This window comes from Leucopleurus acutus (genome assembly GCF_964270905.1).
Source record: "Leucopleurus acutus genome assembly, chromosome: 1".
Lineage (NCBI taxonomy): Eukaryota > Metazoa > Chordata > Mammalia > Artiodactyla > Delphinidae > Leucopleurus > Leucopleurus acutus.
This window is the reverse complement of record NC_139142.1, coordinates 143,792,027-143,810,701: the sequence shown is the minus strand read 5'-3', so window position 1 is coordinate 143,810,701 and position 18,675 is coordinate 143,792,027. Positions and strand designations below refer to the sequence as shown.

At 37.6% G+C, this 18,675-nt stretch overlaps 1 protein-coding gene and 1 pseudogene across 3 annotated transcripts in view; both read left to right on the top strand.

The window, feature by feature from the left end:
• The window catches only part of HMG20A (high mobility group 20A), a 66,099-nt gene that overhangs the window by 8,648 nt on the left and 38,776 nt on the right, over positions 1 to 18,675 (top strand). The window lies entirely within an intron of this gene.
• Positions 1,793 to 2,488, top strand: LOC309958505 (histone H1.0-like; annotated as a pseudogene). Its single transcript has one exon. The product of its transcript is annotated as a histone H1.0-like (transcript).

Sequence of the window (18,675 nt, the reverse complement as noted above, 5' to 3'; positions counted from 1 at the left end):
AACAACATGAAAGGGTGGATTTAAAAAAAGAAAAGAGAGGGCTTCCCTGGTGGCGCAGTGGTTGAGAGTCTGCCTGCCGATGCAGAGGACATGGGTTCGTGCCCCGGTCTGGGAAGATCCCACATGCCGCGGAGCTAGGCCTGTGAGCCATGGCCGCTGAGCCTGCGCGTCCAGAGCACAGGCTCCGCAATGGGAGAGGCCACAACAGTGAGAGGCCCGCGTACCGCAAAAAAAAAACAGGGAAAGCATCAGAGACCTACTGAGGCAGCCAGGACTTAAACCAAAATTATGCAGCCAAGGGAACTTCAAAAAAGCATGCTGATGTTCTAAGCTTCTCTTTTCCCCTTGAAGAATTTGCTGAATACATGGTGCAGAACAAGAATCTATGAAATTTAGCAGAGGATTTCTGCTAGAGGTAGAGAGCCAGTAGTCTCATGGGGCTTAGTACATAAAAATTGGAGTTTAGGTGTCCCCAGGTGGCCTGGACTGAGGGGCCAAGACCCTAGTAGGGAAGGGAAGCACCAAGAAATGATTTTGCTGCAGAGTCAGAGGCTAAGCAGAGCAGAAGCTAAGCAAGCTAAGCAGAAAATCCCTATAAAGCAGAGTGAATTTCTGTCCATCTCATGATGTTGACAAGCAAACATTAAAATTCAGGTCCCTCCAAGGAAGAAAGGACCTATAAACACCCCTGACTCTCAATTAGCATTCCCTAGAGGACTATACCCTCTATACACAATAGACTTGAATACAAGAATAACTAGAAATAAGGAAGAATATTTCATAATTGTAAAAGGGCCATTCTACCAGGGAAAATGTGAGAACTATAAATTTGTATATATCTAATTCCAGTAATATGGCTTCAAAAAAAATATTTTTTCAAGTTCACATGGGACATTTAACAAAGTAGAGCTTATGATAGACCATAAAGCAAGTCTCAACAAATTTCATCTAGAATATGTTATCTGACTACAGTTCAATTAAGTAAGAAATGGATTATAAAATAGTAGCTAGCAAACTCCCCCCAAAATACGTTTTGAATGACCCATTTGGTCAAAAAAGAAATCACAATTAAGACACATTTGCAACAGAATAGTAATGAAAATACAGTATATCAAAATATATGTGAATCAGCTAAAGCTATACTTGATGGGAAATTTATAACCTTAAATGCCTATACTGGAAGAGAAAAAAGTCCAAAACTAGTGATTTAAATATCATTCTCAAGAAATTAGGAAAAGAACTGCAAATTAAACCCAAAGTAAGTAGAAGAAAGGGAATTATAAAAAGTAGAAATTAATTAAATAGAAAACAAGTGCACAATAGGAAATATCTAGAGCCAAGAGTTCACTCTCTGAAAAGATCAGTAAAATATGTAGACCTCTAGCAATACTGATCAAGAAAAGAACATATTCAATATTAAACTCTTGATCTTTTCCCTAATTCTACATCTCTAGTCTTATTTCTATAAATCTAATCTTCATAAATATCTACTAATACCTCAATTAGAAGTCTTGGTATTGAGACACGGAACTGGGAAAAGAGAGGCAGAGGAGGCTGAGGCAGACCCGGGCACCGAGACCAAGCAGCAGACCGGCGGGGCTGGGCCATGCAGACCCGGCCCAGCGAGTCCCCCCCACCCCGCGACCTGAGCAAGGTCACCAAGAGCCTGCCTCAGACTGGCCTGGGAGCCAGAGGCACCAGAGCAGATCCCGAATCAGGCTTTCCTCGGCTTCCTATGAGGGCTGGCCCTTTGGAAGGTGCCTTCTACAGCAGCAGGACCAGGCAGGCCACCATGACCAAGAACTCCACATCCACCCCTGCGACCAAGCCCAAGTGGGCCAAGGCCTCCAAGAAGTCCACAGACCACCCCAAGTATTCAGACATGATCGTGGCTGCCATCCAGGCAGAGAACTGTGCTGGCTCTTCATGCCAGTCCATCCAGAAGTACAAGAGCCACTACAAGGTGGGTGAGAATGCCAACTCCCAGATCAAATTGTCCATCAAGCACTTGGTCACCACTGGGGTCCTCAAGCAGACCAAAAGGTGGGTGCCTCAGGGTCTTTCCGGCTGCCCAAGAGCAATGAGCCCAAGAGGTCAGTGGCCTTCAAGAAGACAAAGAAGGAAGTCAAGAAGGTGACCACGCCAAAGAAGGCCGCCAAGCCCATGAAGCCTGCCTCCAAAGCCCCAAGCAAGAAGCCCAAAGCTACCCCAGTCAAGAAGGCCAAGAAGAAGCCGGGTGCCATGCCCAAGAAAACCAAAAAACCCAAGACTGTCAAAGCCAAGCCAGTCAAGGCATCCAAGCCTAAGAAGGCCAAACCAGTGAAGCCCAAAGCCAAGTCCAGTGCCAACAGGGCCAGCAAGAAGTGACAATGAGGCTTTCCTTGTGGACACTCCTGCCTGTCTCCTATTTTCTGTAAATACTTTTCTCCTTTCTTCTCTCTTGATCCTCATCTGCAACCCTTTGCCCCTTTCCCTTCTGACTTTATAAACAGACAGAATTTGTATTCCTCAGAAATTAGGGAATAATTCATTTTTCCTTAACCAATTATGCAAGGACAGCAACAACAAATCTGGTCTCTGTAATGATGAGAATGTACTTATATTTTGTTTTGTTAATTTGTTACTAATCTGCTTATGGGTTTGGGAATTTGTGTGGGTTTGTGTGTTTTGTTTAGTTACATGGTTGGTTCACTCTGAAGGTAAAAGTTGGGGTCGGGGGGAGGGGGAGAATGGGCAAGGCAGCTTCTTGTGGCTAGATGACAGGGAGCCCAGGAATTGGACTGTTTGTAGGAGTACCTATGAGGCCATCGAGTTTTCTTTAAGCTGAGCACTGCTTGTGAGAGTTTCAGAACCTTGACCCTGAGGAGAGGGGCGGCAGCAGCTGGACGGCAAAGGAGGGAGGTGGAAAAAAGCCCTCTCTAGGCTGACTTCCACCTCCCAGTGGTGAGCAGTGGGGCGTCCAAATCCAGTTTCCTTCTCACTTCTGTTAGTCTGCCCCAGTGGCCTCCCTATTGTCCTAGGGACGTGGAGGAGGTTGAAGTGACAGCCGGTCCGAGAAACTGTGGCTTCTCTCAGTCAGCTGGAAACTAGCCACTGGTGGAGGGGGGTGGTCTCTGGCTTCCAAAAGTCTCCTGTTAAACATGAGTAGAAACTTTGGGGGAAGGGTGGAGAGTCAGTCAGCCAAGTGCCTCAGTGTGCCCTGTTGAAACTTGGGTTTTTCCACACAATTGGATTGTATCCTAGGAGGACCTTTTTCTTTTACCACTGATTTTTTGTTCCTCCTGTACAAGAGGTGGGCTTTGCTTAGCAGTCTGGTGGCGCTCCAGCCCTGCCACCCACCACTTAAAAACCTCCCAACCTCTACTTCTGAATCTAAGTAGTTGTAGATGGGGGAGAAGGGGAGGGCGGGGAGTGGACAGTAAGACATACTGCAGTCGACTTTGAATTGCTAAGTAGTTTTGCAGAGCTAGGTCTGTGTGTATGTGTGTGTATATGTATATATATACATCTAGGGCTAGTACTTATGTTTCCCACCCGGGAGCTGGGAGAAAAAACCTGTACAGTCGTCTCTCCCTTTTCTTTTTAATAAAATAGAAAAATGTGCAATTGCACATCTCCCTCCCCACCCTTTTTATTTGTAAACAAGTTATTTGTGCCTGGAAGAATCTGCTTTGTAATTTTCAAACTTTAAAATAAAATTGAAAAAACAAGGGAAAAAAAAGTCTTGGGATTATTCTTGAGACCTCTCACTACTACACATATACACACATACACCATTCAGACCACTACAAAATTTTATTGATTCTACCTCTTAAATATATTGAATCCACCCTATATACTATATCTTCATTGCTATACCCTATTCTAAGCCACCATCACGCTGTGGTGGACTGTTGCAGTAGCTTCCCAACGGTAGCTTCCTGGATTCGTTCTTACTACCCATCAATCCATTCTTTACATAGAAGTAAGAATGATCCTTTAAAAAGCATAAATATCATATCATGCCGCTCCTAAGAATTCTTGAAAGGTTTGCTCTTACGCTTTGGTGAAAACTCAGATGTTTAAGATAACCCCATGTCTCCGCAGGGTATAGTGCCTGCTGCTGTCTCCTGACCACTTTACTCCAGCCCACTCTAGCCTTCTTTCACTTTTTCCAAAGCGCCAAGTTCTTACTCAAGTCCTAGTTCTTCAGCATGGAATGTACTTAACATTCAACTCTCACTTTACTTCTTCAGAGAGGTCCCCTGTTTAAGTGACATCTCCTACTGTTTTTCTTTAGTGTTCTGTTCTTTTCCTTCATGGCAGTTTTCACAACTTAAAATTGTATTTATTGGTATGTTTGCTTAATCTTTCACCTCAAACCATAATTTTCCTGAAAGCAGAGACTGTTCACTGTTGTAGTCCTGGTGTCTTAACTAAGTGCCTGGTACATATTACGTGTTTGGTAAATATATGATGAATGAGAAAAGATAGCATGTCACCTTAGGTAAACTATATAGGTCAGGAACCGTTTCATAGGTGTGCCCTGTACCCTGGGAGCATGGAGGGATTGTTTCTTCTGGTTTAATCCTTTATTTCTTCAAAGTAACTCTCTGAGAAAGGCACCATGTAATCATTGTAATGCCTGGAGACAGTTTCTGATGATTAGCCTGTCTTCTCAGTGATGTATATTTTATGTGCTAAGCTAAACTGGCAGTTGTGGGCAGATTTTATTTAAGCCCCCGCAAAGGAATATACCTGCCCGCATTTCTTAGATTGGAGCTCTTGGAAACTAGAGGCAGAGTGTTCTCAGTAGCAGTCCTGGCTAAACAACTTATCTTCTTTTCTAGAACTACTTTTTTTTTTTTTAAAACATTAGAGCCCTACAAAGGAAATTGTGGTCTAATTACATTTGCTTACTACTGAGATTGACAGTATTGTTTTTTGTAAAGGTTGTTAGCTGTTTTAGTCATATAAATATGCCATAATGTTACCAAAGTACATGACTTGCCTTTTAATCACAAGGCAAAAATGACCACATTTCACAATACTAATGTCTTCATATGTTTTATAAGATATACAGAGCTATTATGACTTGATATTACAAAGTATTCTACATTTTCTTAGAGAGCTTGTGTTTTCTTTCTTCATCTTAGACCTAATTTTTAATTAAATTTTTAATTGTTTTTAAGCTAATTTCAGTAAAATGAGATGCTTAATTGTATGTTTGGTATAAAATTATAAGTTCAACAATTTGAGACAGCTTTCAGGCCACTAGGATTTCTTGAAACTCATGAAAAAAATGTTTACTACCAATTTTAGATGTAAATTTCATTTCAAAAGAAAATGTTTTATATACCTGAAACTAACTCAATACTAAATCAACTATACTTCAATTTTTTTAGAAAAGAAAATGTTTTAGGGACTTACATTTCTTAATGTATAGTAAATGAGGTATTCTTATTTATTTCTAAAGTCTAGGTACCATACTTAGAATTCTCCCATAAACTGAAAAAAGCATGCTGAATGTTTCTTATGCATATTATCAGGTTCAGGGCCATGATGGGAAAGGGAAATGAAACAAAAAGGGTGAGAATTCTCAGTGACTGGTTTCTCACATCATCATATCATTATTATTGCTATTATTAATTCTGCCTTTAACAAAATTGTTAATTCTTAGTGAAATAATTTTTAAAGCTTCATCTACTTATTGATATCTGTGGATTTACCAGACATTCATAGCTATTCTCAGGTCAATGAAATTGGGAGTTTATAAATCATAAGAATTTGTAAATGTCTGCCGTCAGGTATGACTAAGTTTCTGAATTTCATAATCCTCTGGTTGCTACTGCGGGTTCTTTCTTGAGTTTTTGAAATGTAAATCACTGACTCTAGAGCTAGTGAAAGAATATGAGGAATATTGAAATTCTTCCTATAGTACTATAGCAATGTACAAATATGGTGCATTATGGTTATAGAAGGGGTGAGGAGACTTAAGTACTGGGAACTCTGCCATTATATGCAAAGTCTTCTCAAGCGAATTGCCAATTTAGAGACTATATTAAATAAATGTAATGGAGTGGTTTTTATGTTTATTTCTAGAAAAGGGAAAGAGCAGCTTTATTTTGCCAGAAAGACAGTGTCAGCTCTAGCCATTTATTTCCTAGCAAAACAAACTACCTGCAGAATTCTAATTGGCCTATTTCTTCTCCCTCACGTTTAATTAAAATCTTTCTCTAGCAATAGGTGATACCGAGGATAGTGTATGGATTTATTTATTGTACCAGGAAAGACTTGGGTTAACTATATATTTCTAGCTGCCAGCCTTTACTAGTTATTTATCTTCTACTTGTTTAGCAGTCTTGTCTAACAGCACTAACACTGGTAAAGAGTAGGGTAGTTAAACTGTTTACAGTCTTTACCTTCTCTGCCTACGTCACCATCCGTAGAGTTGTATTCCGTTCTGCAGAGTGTTTAATGTTTACTTAGATAAGTAAAACCTTATCACACTAGAAATTACAACTCAGTTTTACTTTGTAGCTTAATTCCATCATGTAATAAAATAATCCTGGTGCATAGGATTTGGAATTGATCTCTACTTGCATCCTACCTTAGAGTGCTGCCCTTTAGATAAATATTGCTGCTCCAAGGGGCCTAGGTAGAAGACTAAGGATGAGTTGATATAATTGCATCCTTGTTATTAAAAAATAGAAAATGCCTCACCAATGGTGAAACAGCAATCATTTTTATATATCAAGGACACTATCCTGTTAGCTAAAAATTGATCATCATCCAATAGGAAGCTTGAGTTCAAAGATTTTAAATTCAGAACACTGTTTTTCAAATAGAATAAGTGGATTAAAGTTCAGTAGTGTATCATTTATGAACTGTTTTAGAAAGCAGTTAATACATTATAATGATTGAGAGCTTTTTTCCTCCTGGGTATTAAAGTGATAGTTAAATTGTTCTTTTTTTCAAACTATGCCCTCTTAGAGGGTAGGGAAGGCATGTTTAACCTGGTGTATTCAACTCTTTGCTGGGCTACATGTTTATTGTTTCAGTACTTAATAAATATGTATAATAAATAAATTGTAGCTGCAGTTCTGAATCTACTTTGCTGTGACCTGTAATAGTCTGTTCTACACTCTGCTCTCTTTGTCTTTCAAGCAAATCACATCACCCGAAACTTATGACCCACTTTACTACAATAGTGCTGACATGTTTGGAGAGCCTAGAAAAAAGAATTGAAATTTAACTGGCATCATGGGATCTCAGTTGGTTTAACAGTTTCTCTTACCTTACTTGGTAATGCATGTATCATAATACTGAATGGCATTTGCTCTCAAGGGATTTTAGAGTTGATTACAACAGAAATATATTGCAGGAAAGAACACAGATACTGTAATTAAAAGGGTTATGGGAGAGACTAGAAATTACTCTATCTGTTAACCTGTTAATTTCAAGACCTAAAGCATGTATTTAAATATGATACTGTGAAAAATTATCTTCCTAGTTCAAAAATTAATAGTAAGCTCCATCATAAGTAGTTATGTATATTGAGCATTAAATCTTATGATACTCATTTATTTCATCTCTTTTCTTAAAAACTGTTTATTTCCTGGACATAAGCTATTTGATACACAAGGCATACCTCAGAGATATTGCAGGTTTGGTTCCAGACCACCGCAATAATGTGATAACTGCAACAAAGCAAGGCATACGAATCTTTTGGTTTCCCAGTGCATATAAAAGTTAATGTTTATTCTATACTGTAGTGTATTAAGTCTGCAATAGCATTATGTCTAAAAAATAATACAATACTTAATTTTAAAATATTGCTGAAAAATGCCAACCATCATCTGAGCCTTCAGCAAGTTATAATCTTTTTGCAACATCAAAGATCACAGATCGCCATAACAAATAAAATAATAATGAAAAAGCTTAAAATATTGCAAGAATTGCCAAAATGTCACACAGAGACACAAAGTGAGCAAATGCTATTGGAAAAATGGCCCTGATAGACTTGCTTGACACAAGGTTGCTGCAATGTACCAATTTGTAAAAAAAAAAAACACACAGTATCCACAAATCACAATAAAACGAGGTGTGCCTGGAGTTTACTGTTCTTTTATTTACTTAAAGAAAAGAGAAGGTCAGGACTGCATTTTTTTTACTGAGTATTTGTCATCTATATATAATAGTCTTATTGGCAAGTCAGCTGAATTTTATTCCCTAAGGGATAAATTTGTAAGATGTTTCATATGAACAGATAGAGGGTATCAAAGATGTGAATTCAACGTAGAGAAGACTTAGTTTTTTTAATATATTGTTTTCAATAACTATACTTTTTGTTTTCTAGTTCATTTAAACATATCAAAATTCCTTTTTCTGATCCCAAAACTGGTTTAAATGTGGCCATTCACTATTACGGGGCCAAGTTTTATTGTTTATTCTAATGATAAAATTATGTATCCTTACTGTAAGACAGTCAAACTTTAAGCATTCAAAACAGGCATAACGTTTTTTGCTTTCAAACAGAATTTTAAAAAGAAAAAAGTAAAAATCACCGGAAGACAGTGGGTAGCCTCTTGAATGATTTTAAACAAGGAATGATAATGCATAAGTAGATTTGTATTTTAGAAAGATCACTGGCAGCTGTATGGAAACAGATTGGAGGCAGGAAGGACAGGCAGGATGGACACTGTTAGAGTATGCAGGCCAAGAAAAATAAAGGCTTTAACTGAGACGGTAATCACGGGAACATGGAAGAGGAGACAGGATCAACTGGGTTTTGGTAAGGGATTACATGCTGTGAGAAGGGCAGGGGAAATGCTGAAAAGGACGCCCAGGTTTTTAGCCTCAGTGACGAGTAGCATACCCTCAACTGACATAGAGAACATGGGAGATGGAACAGGTTTTGAGGAAAAGATTACGGATTCAGTTTTATACGTGTAAAGTGTGAGTTGCCTATGGCACACCAAGGAGGATAATCTCTGCCATTTGAGATACAGGCCTGGAATTTGAGAGTTGGTTTTAGATGTCATCAGTATAAGTGGTTGTTGAAACATTGGGACTGAGAGAGATCACTAGGAAAACATGTAGAGAGAAAAGGGCCAAAGTCTGAAGAAATGGCTAAAGAGATGGGGGAAAAAACAAGAGGGTAGTAAATAGGAAACAATGGAAGAAGAGTTTGAAGAGGAAGAGTCATTTAGAGCATCAAATACCAGTTAGTGACCAAAGAGATTGAAGATTGAGAAGTGTTCATTGAAATTAGCAACTTAGAGATGACTGGTATCTGAGAATAGTCAGTAGAGTGAGTTAGGGAAAGAAACCAGGTAACTGTGTGTTTCAGATTGGGTAGCAGCAGTGACTAGAATAATCTTTCAGGTAGTTTGGTTATAAAGAAAAGGTAAATGTATGGGCAGTTGCTTAGAATGGAGGATAGGAATTAATGGAGGGTTTTATTATGAATTTTGATTTCTTTCTTTCTTAGGAACAGAGTATATTTATATCTGAAGGAAAAAAGAATAGTCATTGTTGCAAAAGAGGTTAAAATAATGGTAAGAGAACCAAAATACTTGAAGAAGCTAGAAGGATATCCAGAGCATGGTGTCTTCCATGGAGAAGACAGATACTTACATAAAAAATTTATAGCACAAACTGATATAATTCCTGATGATAGAATTTAAGTGCCACGTGTTAGATGAATAAAAAGAGAAGGCTGGTAGCTCCAGAGGAGTTGAGAAAATTTTGATAGTCTGATGTCAAATGCTAAACTCAGTTGGGTATCCTTCGTTTAGTTTTCTACTTTGAAAATCAGTGCATCATTTAGAAGTATGTAACATAAGCCTTCAGTTCATTATTGCTGATGAGAATCTTTAGTTGTGTATAAGATTTCCGTGGCTCAGTCTGATAGATGACCTTCACTGTCTTCAGGCATTTAATCCATCTTTGTTTCTATGCCAGCTCCATAAAACCATCAGTGGTACCTTTTCTCTTGGAAAGCACAGCCATGCAAGAATTTCTTTCGCAGATTACAATAAAGCTTTACTATTAGTAAGTTTTCCTTCTCATTATTACTTTTATTTAATATAAATTTATTTATTTATTTACTTTTGGCTGCGTTCGGTCTTCACTGTTGCACATAGGCTTTCTCTAGTTGCGGCGAGTGGGAGCCACTCTTAGTTGCGGTGCGTGGGCTTCTCATTGTGGTGGCTTCTCTTGTTGCGGAGCTCCAGCTCTAGGCTTGCGGCCTTCAGTAGTTGTGGCACATGGGCTCAGTAGTTGTGGCTCGTGGGCTTAGTTGCTCCACTGCATGTGGGATCTTCCTGGACCAGGGCTCGAACCCATGTCCCCTGCATTGGCAGGAGGATTCTTAACCACTGCGCCACCAGGGAAGTCCCTCATTATTACTTCATATTCTTCCTCAAAACTTCCCCAGAATCATGAAATAATTACATTTTGTTTTTACAAAGTTCATGTTGCAGATAATCTATCTGTAGATAATTTTGAGTCTGTCTTGATTATTGTTCTCTTCTGTGCAATAAAGGACAACACAGTAAGAATATGAGGTTGTAATAGTAAATGGGCAACCATAGATGTGAAGTGATCGTATAGGCAAAGTGTTAAACTTTTTAAACAGAAGGACTGAATTCTATGAATATTACTAGAACATATATTATCTTGAGTGTGAGAAAAATCTCATTCTGGTTTTCCATTCATCTCCTAAACTTTTACTCTATAGAGGCTTTTTAATGCCTTAACATACACAATTCTATGAATTAATTGTCCAGTTGGCTCTTTGAGGTTAGGGAAGTGCTTTTATGTTTGTTCATGAAGTCCAATATGATTCATTGCTTTAGGCATAACAGTGCTTTCCATATATTTATCTTTATTCCCAGTGTACAGGTCAAAATAATCACCATTGACTTGACTTATTTTTTTGTCTAAGAAATACACTTCTCATCTTCCCAGTCTAAACATTTGGTGGTAAACACTCTCCAAATCCAAGTGAGTTAGTATGTTTCATGAGGAACTCTGATATTCTAATGTGTTAAGCATTGAGAGATACCCGTTTCTGCTCTCGTGAGCACACAGATGTGGCCAGCTATTGATATATACTGTTAATATTGACATACATTTAAAATTATTTTGAGTAAAAATCTACAAGCTGGTTATCTACTCAGATTGATGCATAGCATTAGAATACTTTGGTTGAAAGAGTAAAGTTCAACAGAGGTGTAGAGGAAGAGTAAATGAAAGAAATATGGACTAATAAAAATACAGAATTCTAGAATTTTTAGAGCGGAAAGAGATCTCGGCAGTTATCAGATAAGCCTTGGGATAACTGAGTGTATATGACTTAGAAAAGGGAGCACACTTATTCTCTATATTCCTGAAAGAGTAGAATGAAAATCTCATATAGAAACTCCTTGGGATAAGTTTGGAGTTCATTATAAAGAAGAACCTTCTAGGGACTTCCCTGGCAGTCCAGTGGTTAAGACTCCGTGCTTCCACTGCAGGGGGCACGGGTTTGATCCCTGGTCAGGGAACGAAGATCCCGCATGCTGCAGGGCTCAGCCAAAAAAAGGAAAAAAGAAAAACCTTCTAGTGGTCAGAGCTATTTGGAAGTGGGAGTAGACATCCCCAAGTGAGATATTCAGGTCGGGAGCTGAGCATTGGATGTGTAGTTGGACCCAGTGACATTTGTGAGATCTTCCAATCCTTGAATTCTGACCTAAACCAATGACCAACATTTCTCTTTTCTTTTAACTTTTTAAAACTGCGGTATATACAGTAAAGTGTACAAATCTTAAATGTACAAGTCAATGAATGTTTATGTATATATGCACCTGAGAATATTTCCAGCACTTCAGGAGGCTCTAGTCAGTACCCTCTCTCCCCCTATTATAGATAATCACTATTCTGATTTCTGCCACCAAAAAATAGTTTTACCTATACTTAAACATCACATAAATAGATTCACAGAATATTTACTGTTGTGGGTCTGGCGGCTTTTGCTCATCGTTGTGTCTATGAGGTTCATCCATGCTACATGTAGCAGTAGTTCAATCTCTGTAATATTCCACTAATGTCATTGTAGGAATGTCTCATAATATAGCCATGCCACTGTTGATGGACATGTGGATTGGTTCCACTTTGAGACTGTAAATAACCGTGCTATGAACAATCTTTACATGTCTTTTGGTAGACACCTGCACTCATATCTCTAGGATATGTTACTAGGAATGGATTGCTGTTTCATAGGGTAGGTTTAGGTTTATTTTAGCAGTTACTGCCAAGCAATTTTCCAAAGTGACTGTGCACATTAGATTCCCACTAGCAACATAATGAGAATTTCAGTTCCTGCTTATCCCTGCCAACACTGTGTATTGTCAGTCTTTTTTATTTTAGCTATTGAATATGTTGTAGTATTTCTTTTTTGATGGTTATTGATCATTTGGATAGTCTCTCTTAGGAAGTGCTTATTTTATTTTTAGCCTTATTTTAAATTGGCTCATTTATCTTTATCTTGCTGATTTTTAGGAATTCTGTACATATTCTGAATATGAGTCTTTAGGGAATTATATGTATTACAAATATAATTTCCCAGTCTATGCCTTATTTTTTCACTCTTTTAACATGGTCTGTGATGAACAGACGTTCTTAATTTTAGTTAAGTGCAATTTATCATTTTTCTCTTTTGTGGTTAATGCTTTTTGTTTCCTCTTCAAGAAGTCTTTGTCTAGCCCCAGGTCATGAAGACATTTAGACCAATAATTCTTTTTTTTTTTTTTTTTAATTTTTTGGCCACACCATGCGGCATGTGGGGATCTTAGTTCCCTGACCAGGGATCAAACCCGTGCCCCCTGCAGCGGAAACAGGGAGTCTTAACCACTGGATGGCCAGAGAAGTCCCCCAGAGCAATCATTCTTGAATTACAATACTAAATTAGATAATGGTAAACTTTCATTTGTTCATACACCAAAAAAAGAAATAAATGTATAGAACTGTACTATTTTCTCCCATATTTTAATTCTTAAGCTTTTGGCATTAGCTGTGAATAAGTAGATAATTATGATACTAAATCTGAAATTTACTGTCAGGATACTTAGTTATTGCTATGTTAACAAAACCACTGCAAAATCTCAGTGGCTTTTTTTCTCACTCATGCTGCTTGTACAAAGTGGGTTAACAGGGGGGCTATGCTGTTTTTGTTCACTTAGGCAAACATGTTGATGTAAACTCCATTATAATATATACTTTCATGAGCACTGTAATAGGGGAAGGGAAACATGGAAAATTGCTTTTGGACTCTTAAACTTTCTGCCTAGAAGTATCATGTGCCACTATGAGTTGACCCTGTGAGTTCCATCAACCTTGCCTAATTTCAGAGGTTGTGAGGAAGTGTAATCTTACACTTCCTGAAAGGAGAGCTAAAATATTTGTGAATAGCCATAATAATGACTGTCACAGTTAACTTGGGCAAGTTACTTAATGTCTCTCTATGGATCGGTTTGTTCACTATAAAATAGAGGCTAATGATAGTATCTATCTCATGTGGTAGTTGTGAGGATTAAATGGGGTAATACATGTAAACCCTTAGAATACTGCCTGATACTTAGTAAACACTCAATATATGTGTGCTAATATTACTTCTATTATCGTTACTAGGCTCTTACTTGTGATGGACACCATACTACCTGCTTTACATGGATTGATTGATTATTCAAATAACTCCCATAGTATCTACTATTACTATCCTCATTTACAGATGAGAAAACTTAGCTTCAGAGACATTAACTAACTTGCTCACGTTCCACAACTAAAAAATAAAAGGTGGGATTTGAATTCAGGCAGTCTGATTTCAGAGCCTGCAATATTAACCATGACTCCTTCCCAGATAGCAAATAAATATTAACAGAAGAATTCAGAAATGCATCCTGTGCTTAGAAAACTCTGTGTCTGTGTATGTACAGTTCATGGTTATGAGTTTATAGTGAACTTTTAATATATTTCTATTTTCTGCTAGTTTGTAAAGTTGTTTCTAGTTCATATCATTTAATTAACAGTACTATTTCATGGTGTTCTGTCATGGTCTTACATCTAAACAAATTTAGAACTGATCTTGTCCTTCATTAACAGATGAAGAAACTTAAGCCAGAATGGTTTCATGATCGCAGAAGACATAGCTAGTTGGTGTCATGCCTGAACTCAGACTCAGACTTCCTGACTTCAGTTCAGAAGTAACTTCCTACTGCCTCGGGTTACCTCCCTGTAGTTTACATAGCACATAATCCTTTATCAAAAATTTGAAATGCTTTGGTTCTTCCTCCCCCCAAATTTGAGTGAGTTTGTTGTAGAAAACTGCAATTGTTCTTCTTCCTCATAGCTCACATTGGTACATCTTGATTTTAAGTTACTAATTTTGTCTTTTAAATATTCTAATGTTACTAAACACAAAGAGCCAAATTAGATATTTGGAGAGACTTTGTAATAAAAATAAATACCTCCAGAGAAAATGCCTCTGTGGGAAAACATTGTAATGATGAGCTTTTTCATGTAAGCCAGATTTGGAGTCAAATTTCTGAAGGAAAAGAGATGACAGTGGAATTAAAGATGGATCAAGTATACTATATTTGAGGTATATCTCAAGATATATTAGCAAGAAGTAAAATGACTATTTACTCATAAACAGCTTGTTACTTTTCCTACCAGTGCCATGAGAATGTACATTTATCAACCTCAGGTATGTTGTAGTTTTCAGAATTAAACCTTTTAAGGAAATGCCAAACCATATTAATTTCATGGTCATGGTCTGTTTTCCCATAATTAAATGGGATTTTTGTATGATATTTGCAGTGTATTGTCATGTCATTTTATCTGGAAGGTTAACAGGATATAAATTGAGTTAACCTATAGTTCTAGCCAATAATAACAATTACTCATTCTATTGCTGTATGGTAGAGAAGTAGGAAGGAAGTCACGGCACTTCTTTTTCTCTCAGTATTGAAAGTTGTCAGGTATCTGTCAGGAAGATGAACCTAACCTGTGCCACATGGTAATGCATTCATAGGGAAATATATTGTTGTCTTGAGAGTACATTATCCTTTTCCTGCTCTCCTATAGTTTCAAACATTTATTTTTGCTTTAGAATAAACACTGTTTTATAAAATTGAATGCAGAATTTAAATGAATTTTTTAATATAAAACACAAAGTTTATAAACTGTGCTGTCATACTCTTCCTGCTAGACATGTTTACTCTTCTCTGTCCTGAAGGGCTCATTCTGATTTGAGAGAGCGAGACAATGAATTTATCACTAGAAATTATCTCTAAGGCTCCTTTCAGCAATAAGGTAGTATATTTTCTGGAGAGGAAAATGGGAAGAGTCTGGTCAAAAGGAATTTTAGTTCTATGTGTAGTAAAAAGTTTTAAAAAGAAAGTGTATTCATAAAAAGAAAGTATTGCATGTGAAATTAAAATTGAAGTTTAAAAGGTCTGTGATTTTTTATGGTACTTTCCTCTTTCTTTAAAGTAACACAACCATATTACTGAATGTTAGGGAGTAAAAACAAAGATTGGAAAGTAATTACTCATAATTTCATCATCCTAAAACATTACTACTCTGAGCATTTGGGTGTGTTTCCTTCCAATCTTATGTATCCGTTACTTTTTTTAATATAGCAGGTTCTTATTAATTATTCATTTTATACATATTAGTGTATATATGTCAATCCCAATTCATCACACCACCCCACCACCACCACTTTCCCCGTTTGGTGTCCATACATTTCTTCTCTACATCTGTGTCTCTATTTCTGCCCTGCAAACCGGTTCACGTGTACCATTTTCCTAGGTTCCACATATATGCATTAATATAAGATATTTGTTTTTCTCTTTCTGACTTCACTCTGTATTACAGTCTCTAGATCCATCCATGTCTCTACAAATGACCCAATTTCGTTCCTTTTTATGGCTGAGTCATATTCCATTGTATATATGTACCACATCTTCTTTATCCATTTGTCTGTTGATGGGCATTTAGGTTGCTTCCATGACCTGGCTATTGTAAATAGTGCTGCAATGAACATTGGGGTGCATGTGTCTTTTTTTTTAATTTAATTTTTTTTTTTTATAGAGCAGGTTCTTATTAGTTATCCATTTTATACATATTAGTGTATATATGTCAATCCCAATCTCCCAATTCATCACACCACCACCACCACCACCACCACTTTCCCCCTTTGGTGTCCATACGTTTGTTCTCTGCATCTGTGTCGCAATTTCTGCCCTGCAAACCGGTTCATCTGTACCATTTTCCTAGGTTCCACATATATGCATTAATATACGATCTTTGATTTTCTCTTTCTGACTTACTTCACTCTGTATGACAGTCTCTAGATCTATCCACATCTCTACAAATGACCCGATTTCATTCCTTTTTATGGCTGAGTCATATTCCATTGTATATATATACCACATCTTCTTTATCTGTTCATCTGTTGATGGGCATTTAGGTTGCTTCCATGTCCTGGCTGTGGTAAATAGTGCTGCAATGAACATTGGGGTGCATGTATCTTTTTGAATTATGGTTTTCTCAGGGTATACGCCCAGTAATGGGATTGCTGGGTCATATGGTAATTCTACTTTTAGTTTTTTAAGGAACCTCCATACTGTTCTCCATAGTGGCTGTATCAATTTACATTCCCACCAACAGTGCAAGAGGGTTCCCTTTTCTCCACACCCTCTCCAGCATTTGTTGTTTGTAGATTTTCTGATGATGCTCATTCTAACTGGTGTGAGGTGATACCTCGTTGTAGCTTTCATGTGCATTTCTCTAATAATTAGTGATGTTGAGCAGTTTTTCATGTGCTTCTTGGCCATCTGTATGTCTTCTTTGGAGAAATGTCTATTTAGGTCTTCTGCCCATTTTTGGATTGGGTTGTTTGTTTTTTTAATATTGAGCTGCATGAGCTGTTTATATATTTTGGAGATTAATCCTTTGTCGATTCGTTTGCAAATATTTTCTCCCCTTCTGAGGGTTGTCTTTTCATCTTCTTTGTAGTTTGCTTTGCAAAGGCTTTGAAGTTTCATTAGGTCCCATTTGTTTATTTTTGTTTTTATTTCCATTACTCTAGGAGGTGGATCAAAAAAGATCTTGCTGTGATTTATGTCCAAGAGTGTTCTTCCTATGTTTTCCTCTAAGAGTTTTATAGTGTCCGGTCTTACATTTAGGTCTTTAATCCATTTTGAGTTTATTTTTGTGTATGGTGTTAGGGAGTGTTCTAATTTCATTCTTTTACATGTAGCTGTCCAGTTTTCCCAGCACCACTTACTGGAGAGACTGTCTTTTCTCCATTGTATATCTTTGCCTCCTTTGTCATAGATTAGTTGACCATAGGTGTGTGGGTTTATCTCTGGGCTTTCTGTCCTCTTCCATTCATCTGTATTTCTGTTTTTGTGCCAGTAGCATATTGTCTTCATGACTTTAGCTTTGTAGTATAGTCTGAAGTCAGGGAGTCTGATTCCTCCAGCTCCGCTTTTTTCCCTCAAGACTGCTTTGACTATTCAGGGTCTTCTGTGTCTCCATACGAATTTTAAGATTTTTTGTTCTAGTTCTGTAAAAAATGCCATTGGTAATTTGATAGGGATTACATTGATTCTGTAGATTGCTTTGGATAGTATAGTCATTTTCACAATGTTGATTCTTCCAGTCCAAGAACATGGTATATCTCTCCATCTGTTTGTTTCATCTTTAATTTCTTTCATCAGTGTCTTATAGTTTTCTGCATACAGGTCTTTTGTCTCCCTAGGTAAATTTATTCCTAGGTATTTTATTCTTTTTGTTACAGTGGTAAATGGCAGTGTTTCCTTAATTTCTCTTTCAGATTTTTCATCGTTAGTGTATAGGAATGCAAGAGATTTCTGTGCATGGATTTTGTATCCTGCAACTTTACCAAATTCATTGATTAGCTCTAGTAGTTTTCTGGTGGCATCTTTAGGATTCTCTATGTATAGTATCATGTCATCTGCAGACAGTGACAGTTTTACTTCTTCTTTTCCAATTTGTAGTCCTTTTATTTCTTTTTCTTCTCTGATTGCTAGGACTTCCAAAGCTATGTTGAATAATAGTGAGAGTGGACGTCCTTTTCTTCTTCCTGATCTTAGAAGAAATGCTTTCAGTTTTTCACCATTGAGAATGACGTTTGCTGTGGGTTTGTCATATATGGCCCCTATTATGTTGAGGTAGGTTCCCTCTATGCCCACTTTCTGGAGAGTTTTTTTGTTTTGTTTTGTTTTGTTTTTTCGGTACGCGGGCCTCTCACTGTTGTGGCCTCTCCCGTTGCGGAGCACAGGCTCCGGACGCGCAGGCTCAGCGGCCATGACTTACGGGCCTAACCACTCCACAGCATGTGGGATCCTCCCGGACCTGGGCATGAACCCGTGTCCCCTGCATCGGCAGGCGGACTCCCAACCACTGCGCCACCAGGGAAGCCCTGTCTTCAACTTTTGACTAAAGTAAAACTTCCTTACTATCCAGAGCTCTCTGTTTTTTCTTTTAGGAATTCTCCCTAGGAAGAGAATTTACTTTGTATTAAATTAAATTGATTGATTAAAATAAAGTTGATTAAAATGAAGAACCTTTGGGATCTATTTCCTTTTATTACACTTTAGTTTTTATAAGTGATCTCTG